Consider the following 12,508-nt stretch of genomic DNA (forward strand, 5'->3'; position numbering starts at 1 on the left):
CCTGCTTTGCTTATAATCCCCACTTAAACCTAGAAGAGGACTGGAATAAAACAAGTACACACACATATATGATAAATACATATACAAATATATATATGCACATATATGTATATGTACCAACACCCACACACACATATATATATGCACACACATATATATGGGCTTAGTTATTTGTTAATAAAGTCCATCATGAAAACACCTAGGCCATTTTTGTTTTCTAGGTTAAAATAGCCAATAAGTGATAGTTGAAACTCTGCATGAAGAAACTGTTGTTAAAAAAAAAAAAAACTGTAGGTAAAGGGCCTTTGAAGAAACTTGGCCTAGATGTTAGAAAAACAGAGATACCAAATAAGGAGAAAGCTAGTGACAAACTCAGAAAGAGAACTTAGGTCTCTTGACCCCAGGTCAATGCTAACTCCCTGTATTCAAAAAATCTGCTCTGAAGTTATTCTAAGCAACGATTCATGTTGTGAAGTCAAGGTGGCCATCAGTGTATTTGAAGCCTGCATATAAAAATATATGCCTTAACAAAAAAAGGTAAAGAATTCCCCTTGAGTGTCCAAACCTCCTAACTGCTCCATGTTCACAAACCTGATATACAGCAGCCATTGGAACTTGGCTGCCTTTGTATCCACTCTGCATCAAACAGGACCCCTTTTCATGGTGTCCATAAGAAAGCCAACCTCTGGAACTATCACGGAAGGGGAAGCGGGAAGTGGGGGAGAAGGAAGAAAGGAGAAGAGAGAGTGGACATGATCAGAGCACAATATATGCATGTATAGAAATGTCAGAGTGAAACCCATTAAAACGTACAATTAAGGGCCGGGGTTGTAACTCAGTGGCAGAGCACTTGCCTAGCATGTGTGAGGTACTGGGTTCAATACTCAGCACCACATATAAATAAGCGAAATAAAGGTCCATTGATAACTAAAAAAATATATTTTTAAAAAGATGTACCATTAATATGCATTCAGAGGTACATTCATTTTTTTAAAGAATGCCAAGCTCTCACCCCACTTATTACCCAAACTACTGCTTCCCCAAAGACAGAGGCTTTGAGAAAAAGCCTATAAAGAGCCAAAATGGGAAACAAAGAAGGTCTAGGAAGGAACTTTACAGTCTAGAAGGGAAGAAAACATACACATAACCAGACGATGGAAAGAAACCAAAAACCCTCTCCTGAGAGGCAAATGTGAAAAAGAGTCAACAACTCTGCTGTACTTGGATGCTGTTCCTTGAACCACGCTCTTGCTCCTCAAGGTGATGACAGAGAGCGAGAGCCAGCTGGCAGGAAGGCGACACAGCCAATCTGTCTTAAGCCAGACTCAGGAAAGGCCATCCTGAGTCTGATACCCACCAGTCAGACTGAGAAAATCACCAGGGATCACAGGTCCAGCCCAACCTTATATCTTGCAGAGCTGCCCACTTCTCCACTTTCTGAGAGAAGGTCACCACCCCCAGAGCAGCTCCCAGACCCCAAAGACCTTCAATCACTTCAGGCCCACAGAGGCTGAACTCCCACCCTGACCACATCCATCTTGTTAGAGAGAAATTCACTACAAGAGAACTAATAGCTGCAGTGCACAACAAGACTTGGTTTCTTATAAAACCCTGCTCTTTCTTGCTATAATTAGTCATACCATTTTAGCAGAAATATCTCTCACGGTTTGCATGAGGATCTGAGAGCATTCTTAAAGAACAGTCACATTGCTCAATTCTCATTCAAGCCCTTGTCTTCTGAGCCACTAAGAAGTTGCCTTGAATTAATAGTTTGCTCCTCATGCATTTAGGAGGAATGCAGTTTGCTGCCTACAATTCATTCATACCCTGAATTCAGAATGATGACTATACCTTTAGGGGTGGAAAGCAGAAGTCATGAAAAAAAGAGGCAATGCTACCAGAATGTGCATGTGTGTGCACAGGCACATGCACACACACACACACCACAAAGAGTACAAGAGTTAAGTGAGCAAAATGTAGACTCAAAGTAAAGCTGCAGGTATGAGGTGTCTATGAACATTGCCATTGGCCTTTAATCTACACAGGTATCCCAAAGATGTCCTTTCAACACATTCTGTGGGACTGTAATCTCATTATTGATTTCCAGGAAAAAAGTAATCACTTATTCCTTCCTAAAAGTGCTGGCAGCTAGCTAGCTAGATAGCGTGCATGTGCTCGCCCCCCCACCCCTCTCTAATTTTGCTGAGTGCCCACTAGGTGCCAGCAACTACAGATTTCCTGGGCTCTGAACAACATGAACTTGAACTCATATTGGCAAACTCAACATGAGTTCAAGAACACAGGGAGTAGAATTTGAAAGCAACAACTTGGAAAGATGTAAGTGGAGAAGGACTTCCCAAGAGGTTAAGAGCACAGCCCTGGGATTCAGTCAGCCAAGTGAGGAGGAAATTCACCAGGGGTAGAAACTGAACTAGCCTAGGAAAGGGGTGACCAGTTATATCCAATTAAGTCCATGAGGAAGTGGCTTAGGGCTTCGCCAGCTAAGGCCAGGTGAATAGAACATCACACAGAAGACAAGCCCTGGTTGTGAGATAACCTAGCTTGCCCTGGTGATTTTGGCTTCGACACTGTGGGGCTTGGTGGTCGCTTTTGTTGCAGTTGTTAGGCCATACACTGCTCCTGTCTAGGTATATCAGCCTTGAAAATCAGGCAGATATGGGTTCAAGTCTGGTTTTTTGTTTTGTTGTTTTGTCTTGTTTATGGTACTGGGAATTGAATCCAGGGGTCCTATATCACTGATCTACACCTCCAGCTCTTTTTATTTTTTTTATTTTGACATACAGTCTTGCTAAATTGCCCAGGCTGCCCTTGAACTTGTGATCCTCAGCCTCGGAGTTGTTAGGATTACAGGCACACACAACCACACCTGGCCAAATCTGACTCTTTAAGCAAGTTTTTCTATTCCTTCATTTATTTAGTGAACACTTATTGAACATGTGCTATGTGTCAAACATTCTTGTAGGCACTGGGGATATGACAAAAGGCAAAAGTTCCTGCTTTCATGGAACTTATCAAATTCTTTGAGCCTTGGTTTTCTTATCTATAAAATAGGAATAACACATTATAGTTAGTACAAAATGAGCCACATAAAGTACCTACCACAGTCACATTGCCTAACACAAAGAAAATACTAAAAACTGGTGCCCTTCATAGTCCAGAGCAAACATACCCATGACATAACTAGAGTGTAAGCTCCAAGTAAGGAACTGTCGCTCATCTCTGTACCCCCCATAACGATCACAAAGTAGATGTTAAATAAATACTTCATAAATCAAGAAATACGTACTTATTTAAAAATTAGTAGTCATTGTTATGGTAACTGATAATCATTATTCCTCTCCAAGCAACAAAGATTGTGAAAAAACAACAGGACAGCTAAACAGGCATGGCGGCACACATCTATAATCTCAGCAACTCAGGAGGCTGAGGCAGGAGGATCACAAGTCCAAGCCCACCTGGGCAACTTAGCAAGACTTTGTCTCTAAATTTTAAAAAATTTTAAAAGCTGGAGATGTAGCTCAGTAGAAGAGCATCACTGGGTTCAATCCCTCTAGTACTGGGGGGGGGGGGGGGGGGGAAGAAATGAAAAGCAACAGAGCATTAAAGACTTCTTTTTTCTTTTTAAGAAAAACAGTAAAGTACACTATAACTATATATCTTTAGTGTTTTTTTAACATGAAAGCAAATATTATTGAGCCTAACCATTCAATTCAAAAAAATCTGTAAGTACAAGAACTGCGCAGACAGCTGATATAGATGCTTGCCTGCTGCTTTCCCAAGCACAAAGCAAGGTCAAGTTGCCCAGATGTCAGGTTAATCTAGAATACAACCAAAGAGTAAGATAAATAAAGTTTAGCAGGTGTTTTTAACAGATGATGTATCAGTAAGGATAAGCTTAAAAGTGCTGCAAAAACAAATACTCACAAAACCTTTATGGGTAAAACAATAAAGATTTTTTTTTCTTGGTCACATTGTATATACAATTCCAGCTGACTGAAAACTTTGCTTATTTAGTGATGTGGGGACCCAGGCAGATGGGGACTCTGTGTTTCTATGATCATCCCAGCAGTAGAATAGAGCACTGGATGACCTCATACTGGAAATTAAATGTTCTAGCATAGAAACAAAGCAAGTCACTTCCAACATATGCCTGGAAGGAAAGAAAAAGTAGTTATGGGGAACATTAACAGATATTAAGACACAACAAGCTGTGGAATAATAAAGGTGCTCATTGAAGAGGATGCTCAAGTAAAACATCTGGACTGCTATAAAGTTCACAGAATGCTTGACCTAAGAGAGTATGTAAGAGTCATTTGAGAGAGATGGCCTCAATATAAAGACATCTCAGACAACACAAACTTGAACTCTGAATTTTTATTTAAGAAACAAATTTTCTACAGATGAAAAACATCTGAAAACCACTAATATAAACCAAATCCTCTCTTGTACAGATTTTCAAAAGTAGATGAGAGGGTAAGAGAGAGTACCCTTTCTTCCATGAAAACTCTGGAACATTTAAGGGATGACAGCGGAAGTAAGTCCATTGATAGAATCTACTGCAGCATCCTCTGACTTGACCCTTCATCTCTGCTACCTTTAACTGGCACATTGGAGCCAGACCCAGACCAAAATCATGTCAGACGAGGTCATCAAGGGCTCAATAAAAGGTACTAACAATGAGCAGAAATCCCCACCCTAAAAGGCACTAAATAATGATTCACGTTCCATTAGCAATTCTCTGCATTACTCATTCTCTACCTCCTGGCGAATGTGAAGCCATTAGTAGAAGTTAATACTAACCTTCAATAAACTTTCATTTTATTCTCAGATTATAAATTAACAGGCAACTTTGATTTGAGTTCACCCAATTCCACTCTCTCTTCATGTTCCCAGGTTTGCTCTGTGCCCAGTTTTCCTCTACTGTCATTCACATGAGAGCATATCATGTACATAAGCCTTGTTGGTCTCCCAGCCTCCAGTCTGACTTATACTCTCCAGCCCCTGAAATCAAGCTCCAACATTTCAACCCAGACACCAGTTGCCTCCTTAATCTTACTTTAACCTACTTTGCCAACTTTGTTTCCACTATGGTACTTATCCTGCCCAGCCAAAGGCAGGATGAGGAACTTAAAAGTCAAAATGACATTGCCTGAAATCCCAGTGTGATTCACACAACATGCCTGATCTTGGGCAATGTCCTTAACCTCTTTCGGTTTTAATCTTCTCACCTATAAAATAGCATGAGAGCATCCACTTTGAGAGGCCCTTGAGAAAGTTTGTTATCAGTAAGGAGTGTGATTAGCTGCATGTAAAAACTAGTGGCTTGGAGCTAAGTAAGTCTTTTTGTTTCATGAACTAATAAATACAAGCAAGGCAGTGTAGGCTGGAACTATGAATGAAAAATGTCATCAAGACCAAAATCTGTCTAGGCTCCACTTTGTCCCTCCCCTCCACTACACCCAGATCATGCTGGGGACTGAACTGAGGACCTTGCACATGTGCACTCTACAAATGAGCTACATCTCTAGCACTTTTTCTTTAGGGACAGGGTCTTACTACAGAGCTTGGTCTCAAACTTGGGATTCTCCTGCTTCAGCTTCCCAAATAGCTGGGATGACAGGCACAACTGGCTTTGCCATTTTTAACACATGGTTTTATTATCTTCATGGAGGTAGTTAGCTGTGCCAATCCAGGCATTGTGCTGATGTCCCCAAAAGCGAACAGGGGACAAAAGTAGAGTTACCATCCAGTGTCTCTTCCTCATAAAGTTTTCAGGAAAGCCCTCACCCAATAGTTTCCACTTATATCATCATGAGAACTCAGTCTCAAGTCCATTCTAAACTGCTAAGGAGTCTGGGAAGGGGAAGTAGTCATATTCCCATTTCAAATAAAACTGAGGTACTTTTAGTAAAAAGGAGGAGAATTAATATTAGGTAGGCAATCAACAATGTCTACCCCCCAAATTAAATTAGATATTTTACGGAAAGTGCTAAGCACAGTGCCTTTACCACTCAATAAAAGTTAAACTATAAATACTACTACTATTATTATAATGGTTATTATTATTGTTTTTCACCTTTCTTGCCTCTGGTCAAATGGAATAACTCATTATATATGCATGGGCTCCTCACATTACTACTGTATCTACTGCTGTATCTGCATCTCCAAACTAGAATCCAAGAAAATGCCATTTTACCCAAGTAAACTCTCTATGAGTTCCTTAAAAGGACCCACATCTGTTTAAAACTGTGTTCACCCTGCATTGAACATTATTTCTTGCAACACAGTAAATTTTAACAAATAGTGCCTTAATAATTTAAGTAATTCGTGTGTATACACATACCTGCTTTTATAGTCAGTCCTCTAAAATCAAATATGGTATGTTCCTGAAATGAAAAGTTAAATACTATGTTTATATATCATAAAGCTAGATGTAGGAGTAAGAAGATGAGGACTGCATTCTCCAAGAAGGAGAGAAATTACAAAATTCCCCAATGACACCACATTTTGTACCCACTATGGGAGTCTGGATTGTAGTTTATCAAATATTCTCTCCCCTACAATGGGCAGTCTACTTTTATCTATAGATATTAAGCTTCCCCAGGTGACTTGCTTTATGGGGGGAAAGTGGGAGAAGATGTCAGTGAAAGGGACATTTGTTTGTGTGGTTTGCCTTTGCTCTTGACTCCATGCTCTGCCGTAAGAAGGGCATGCCCCATAGAGCTGCTATTCCTTTAGCCTGGGTCCCAAAGCACATATGGAATAGACTGGAACCTAAACTACAGCCACCCTAAGAAGTCCACTCTAGATCAACCTGAAGACTCCTTGTTGCTAAAAATTGGAGATTTTTGTTATGCTGCCAAAGTTTATTAATATATTGTTACCATTTGATATATTTTAACATGTGTCATTCATTTCTTTTTCTTTTCTTCACCTAAGAAAGAACAAGCTGAAGAATCTCCACTTTTGTTTTTTTTTTTAACTTTTTTTTAAAGAGGGGGGGGGTAGAATTTTAATATTTATTTGTTAGTTTTCGGCGGACACAACATCTTTGCTTGTATGTGGTGCTGAGGACTAAACCCGGGCCACATGCATGCCAGGCGAGCGCACTACAGCTTGAGCCACATCCCCAGCCCAGAATCTCCACTTTTGATACATCCAACAATTCCTATCTTTGGATCAACTGTTTTAAATTTACAAGACCTACGCTATCATTAATGGAAGTGCCTTTCTGCTTACCACTTGTTCCACTAGCTGCTAAAATAAGGAACACTGCAATAAAATATGAAGGAAGAGCTGGGTGTAGTGGCACACACTTCTTAAGAAGCTAAGGCAGGAGATCCACAAGTTGGAGGGTATCCTTGGCAACTTAGCGAGACCCTATCTCAATATAAAATAATAAAAAGGTTGGGGATATAGCTCAATAGTAGGGCATCCCTGGGTTTAATCCCCAATACCAAAAAAAAATCAAGAAATAATATAAACATTGATGAAACTCTATTGGCTCTGGGCTGGCAAGTAGGTCTCCCATGGAACAACCAAATTTGTTAGCTGTTTTTTTTTTTTTTTTAAAGGCTAAATGCAAAAATGAAAATTGTACACAAATCAACCTAACCAAAGTCAAAGACTATTTGAGGACTCCAGCACTATTCACCTATTCATTTTTAGGAGACTTCTTCTGGCAAACCTTCACCTTTCAGTTTCACCAATGAGATGGAACTAATGAGACTTAAGTCTATGGTTTTCCAACACAACACAAAAGAGAGCCATACTATTTTAACAGAATAATTTTAAATATAAGAATATCTAATCACTAATGAAAAAGGATCTCTTTGTAAGTGAAAGAAAAAAAATGAAACTCTAATGCTTTGGAGAAAGAAGCCAAGTGACTAATGTTAAGCGCACTTATTCAACCAAGATCTATTCAGACTCCCAGCTGGAAATTTAAGGTATTAAGAAAAATAAAAGAGTGTGGATTTTATTTTGTTTTACCTTTTTTTAAGTCATCATCAACTTTGGAACTAAATTTCTATTGGACCAAAACTGCTCTAATAGAGATATATAATACACAAAGTTCCTAAATTTGCCTACTGGCAAAAGCAACACTTAGGAATGGAAAGGTGAACAGGCAGGTACAAGGACCATCAACATTGCAGTGGCTCCACACAGGTTGACTTCATGCATGTTGGGAGAGCCCACACTTCAGACTGGACACATTCAGACCACACAATCAAAATTTGAATTCAAGGCCATAGCAAGGTCATGGTCTCTGGGTCAGACAAATCTGAGCCAAGTTCTATTCTCACACTGAATTGTGGCAAGGTATTTACTTTTAATTTCCACATCTATAGTTTAGAGATAATAATAGTAACTATCTCCTAGGGACTCCTCAAAGTTAGAAAAAGGTAATACACATAAAGTTCTCAGTGAAGCAATAGCATAAATAATAATAATAATAGTAGTAGTAATAGTAATAATATTACCTTGACAAACCTGACTTCTACATGAAGACCATCCTAACCAGAGCATTCTGGTTCACAATCTGTTCATGAAATGCTGAATTCACAGCTTTACGTTCACACCCAGGTATAGCTTCTATAAGGTGACGGTTCTCTGGATCAACTAGTAATTTTTCTAACACATCCAGGGAGAAGGGGGTTGAAAAGCCAATCTTTCACTATTAGAGAGTTGAGAAGGATCTGGTCCTTCACCCATGGTTCAACTAACCCTGAAAGTCTTGCTGATGAAAGCCATGATTCCATCACTATCCATACCCCCCTCCCCCTCCAAAATGTGAAAGGCTTTTATTAGAGCACAGAAGCAAACGGACAAAATGGCTCACATTAGAAAAAGGCAAACTCTTCTACTCTCCAGAAAGAATATATCCTGACCCCACAGTCACCTCCAAACTGACACACCAGAAAAGAGAACAAGGCAACCCTCACTCCCCTAAGTTGTGTTATACTGTCAAAACTAGAAAGAAAAAAAAAATCCCTTCTGTTCATGTTGGTACTGATACAGTACGTTTGCCTGCTTCAAAAACACTTTAAAATCCATCCAATAGAGCTAAGGGCTAGGTACTGTACACTCAGAAACAATGTGACTTTACAAGGACAAGAGTGACCATAGGAGACAAAGTGCCACACCCTTTTCCCAGATAGCTCAACAGTAAATGGTGTCTCTTATAAAGAAGACTGCAATTCTGGGGGAAAGGGTGGGCAATTCTAACCCCCATTACCCTTCCTCATTTCATTCTTTACACAGATTCATTTCCTTTTCAAGGCAGTGGCCTCAGCATCCCCAACTACTACAACTAATAAACGGGGGAGGGTTGGACAAGAGAACAGAGATCAAACGTACTTGCTGCTATACCATTTTCGAAGAGTTTCTTCCCGCTTGTCTGCCTCTCACAGCTGGAGCCCCATACCTGGTGGAAACCAATGGTTAAGTAAAACCACTGATTTTAAAGAGCCAACCAGGAAACTAACCAAGACAAGTGGGAGCAGCCCTCCTCTCCCAAGCATTGATTGGCTCTTGGGGTGCCACTGGTCCCCATTCCACCCACATAAGTGGCAGGTGTGGCTGTCAATCACAGAGGGAACTGACAATTCACCGCTCGGGGAGTAAATTGCCTTTCATCCAGCAAAGGCAGGTAGCCGCCTAAAATCGATCCTCTCCTAACAGAGAAGACCCTCCCTCTCTGACATGGAGAACAGAGACCCTTAAGTACAAAATAAATAAGGCAGGGATGAACAGAGAGTTCACAAGCGCTATTTTATTATCCCGCCCCAAAGCAGCCCTTAATCTTCACTGTCCTAAAATGATCTTTCAAAGGATCGGACAGTAATTAAAAAATAAATAAATAAATAGGTACACCCTCGTAAGTACCCATTTTCTTGTATAATTAGGAGATGGGGAGAGGGAGAGAAGGAGTGCTGTCCAGTTTAATTTCACATCGTATTCCTTTTCATACACCACCACCTCCTAACCCTCCCCAATAAACCCGGGCTTCATTTTTTCTGACACGGATTTTTTTTTTTAACCTGTTCCCCTCAGAGCCCACCCAGACAGCCAGGGACCCCACCCCCTGGGCTGAGGATCCTCCTTCCACCACTTTGTTCTGCTTGGGGTTCCGCGAGCCCCCTGCCCCTGCAAACACCCCACCCCTCGTGGCAAGAGGGCAAGCCGGGAAGAGAGAGGGATCTGGAGAAAAGAAAGGAGATGGCAGTGAGGGTGGCTGCCAGAGAGGGACTGCAGGAGGTGGCCGGGGCCGCCCGCGCGCCAGAAGAAACCGTGCACTTGTTCCAATCCGGGGGTTTATACATCAAGACAAATCCGCCCTTAGGCCGCCCAACCCTTCCCCCGCCCAAGAAAGCCCTGGTGGAGGCGGATGGTTCACCCCTCGGCTCCCCCTGATAACGCATTGCAGCTCCCCACGAGCGAGGGGAACCCGGCACGAGGGATGCCCGGCAGGGCGCCTCGAGGGAGCCAGGCACCGGGCAGCCCCGGCGCCGGCGTCTCACCTTTGCGATGCTCGCCCCGGGGCCGTCCCACATGGATTTTTACAACCTCACGTCGCCTCGGCCCCGGGCGGCCGGGAGGTGCCGAAGCCGGCGCCGGAGCCGGAGCGATCAAGAGCGGGAGGAGGAGGAGCTGGCCGGGGAGCTGGAGGGCGGGAGGGAAGGAGGAGGACACGGCTCCGAGGGCTGGGGCAGGGGCGGGCGGGGCCGGCTGCCGAGGGGGCGGCACCCGCCGCAGTCCCGAGACGCGCGCTCGCACGGCGCTGCCAGGCGCTGCGCTCCACCGGGCCCCCGCCCCGGCCGGCCGGCGCGCTCTCTTGCTCGCCGAGGCCCTGACTCACATTCCCAGCATTCCCGAGGAGCCGCTGGGGGGGCCCGGGCTGGGGCCTGGGCGCCTCCGCGGGGGGCAGCAGAGAGCGCCCAGCCGGGGCGGAGGAGGAGCGGCGGGGTCTTTGCAGCGCCTCCTCCTTACATGCCACCGTCGCGAAACACCTGACCCTCATCTTCTGTCCTAGACGCCCCACCCCCGGTACCCCCCTTCCAAAAACAACCAAGCACTTCTGGAACTTGTCAGGTGGCTTTGGCAACGGGGAGCAGGGGTTTAGCACTTATCTTTTAAGGTAAGCTTAGAGCGAGGGTCGGGGTTCCAGTCCCCTGGGACCTTACGTCCCCTCCATTTAATGGTCCTCAGGGCAATGAAAGGATCCTCTAAGATTTTGACTTTCTTATTCGCCCAAGGAAAGGAGAGAGAATGGAAGATGGAGAAGAGAATAGCAAAGACCATATTCATCATTTACTTTGGGTGCAGTGTGCGCGGGTTGTCCCATTAAAGGTAGAAAGACGCGCAACTCTCACACGCCCTTCGAGGTAAACGTGCAGGAGGATTTGAACAGGGTTTTCATTGGAAAAAGCTTCCACTCTACAAGTCTGGAGCCCCAGTTGCTGCCGTTTTATATTAGGGGAAAACTGGGAAACCTCATAGGCATCTCCAAACTTGGCCTCCCAACTGAGTAGTCAATTTGCAGGACACGGCAGTGATGAGTCTGTCCTGATGAGTCTGCTTGGAGCAATTTCAGTGGCCAGATCTAAATGCCTCCTGCTGGGAAGCTCAGACAAATAAAACAAAACCAGCCATGGGATGTTTGGGTGAGTGGAGAAATTAGTATGAAATTAGTTCAGTCACGAAGGGATGACTCCTTCTCTTCCCCGGTGTGAATTCAAACATTAAATGATTCCTGCACCGGAGATGGATTCTGAAAGACAGGGATGCCTTCCTGTTCCTGCCCAAATCCCTGTTCCTTATGCCTTCTTTTTATATTCAGTGGCCCCAACTCTCTTTGCCTTCATCCTCTTCTTTCTTCCCATCACCCACAAATCAGCACTCATTCTTCAGACCTGTGATGCTTCAGAAGCAAAACCTAACTACTCTATTGTGGTTAATTCCCATGTACATCCTTTGCAGCCTAGGCTCAAAAGGCTTTTTACATGTAAGAACTTTGTTGAGAGTCTTTTGGAAATTCCTAAAGTGCCTTTTTTTGTTTGTTTTCTTTTATTTTTTATTTATTTTTTTTAATTTTTATTGTTGGTTGTTCAAAACATTACATAGTTCTTGATATATCATATTTCACACTTTGATTCAAGTGGGTTTTACCCCACATACAGATTGCAGAATCACATCAGTTACACATCCATTGATTTACATATTGCCATACTAGTGTCTGTTGTATTCTGCTGCCTTTCCTATCCTCTACTATCCCCCCTCCCCTCCCCTTTTCTCTCTCTACCCCCTCTACTGTCATTCATTTCTCCCCCTTGTATTATTTTCCCTTTCCCCTCACTTCCTCTTGTATGTAATTTTGTATAACCCTGAGGGTCTCCTTCCATTTCCATGCAATTTCCCTTCTCTCTCCCTTTCCCTCCCACCTCTCATCCCTGTTTAATGTTAATCTTCTTCTCATGCTCTTGGT

At 42.9% G+C, this 12,508-nt stretch overlaps 1 protein-coding gene across 16 annotated transcripts in view; it reads right to left on the reverse strand.

Moving 5' to 3' along the window:
* Nucleotides 1-10,702, reverse strand: part of Erc2 (ELKS/RAB6-interacting/CAST family member 2) — an 882,113-nt gene extending 871,411 nt beyond the window's left edge. For 15 of the 16 annotated variants that reach the window (XR_009227574.1, XR_009227575.1, XR_009227577.1 and 12 more), the window contains exon 1: nucleotides 10,545-10,702. The gene's annotated coding sequence lies outside the window, so the exon portion shown is untranslated. Of the gene's footprint in view, nucleotides 1-9,381; nucleotides 9,449-10,544 lie in introns of all 16 variants that reach the window. The other variant, XM_058582156.1, reaches the window with a different exon arrangement.
* Between the last annotated feature and the right edge of the window lie 1,806 nt (nucleotides 10,703-12,508).

Source organism: Marmota monax, unplaced genomic scaffold (genome assembly GCF_021218885.2).
Source record: "Marmota monax isolate L192 unplaced genomic scaffold, Marmota_monax_Labrador192_F-V1.1 WCK01_AAM20220418_F8-fsc00042, whole genome shotgun sequence".
NCBI lineage: Eukaryota > Metazoa > Chordata > Mammalia > Rodentia > Sciuridae > Marmota > Marmota monax.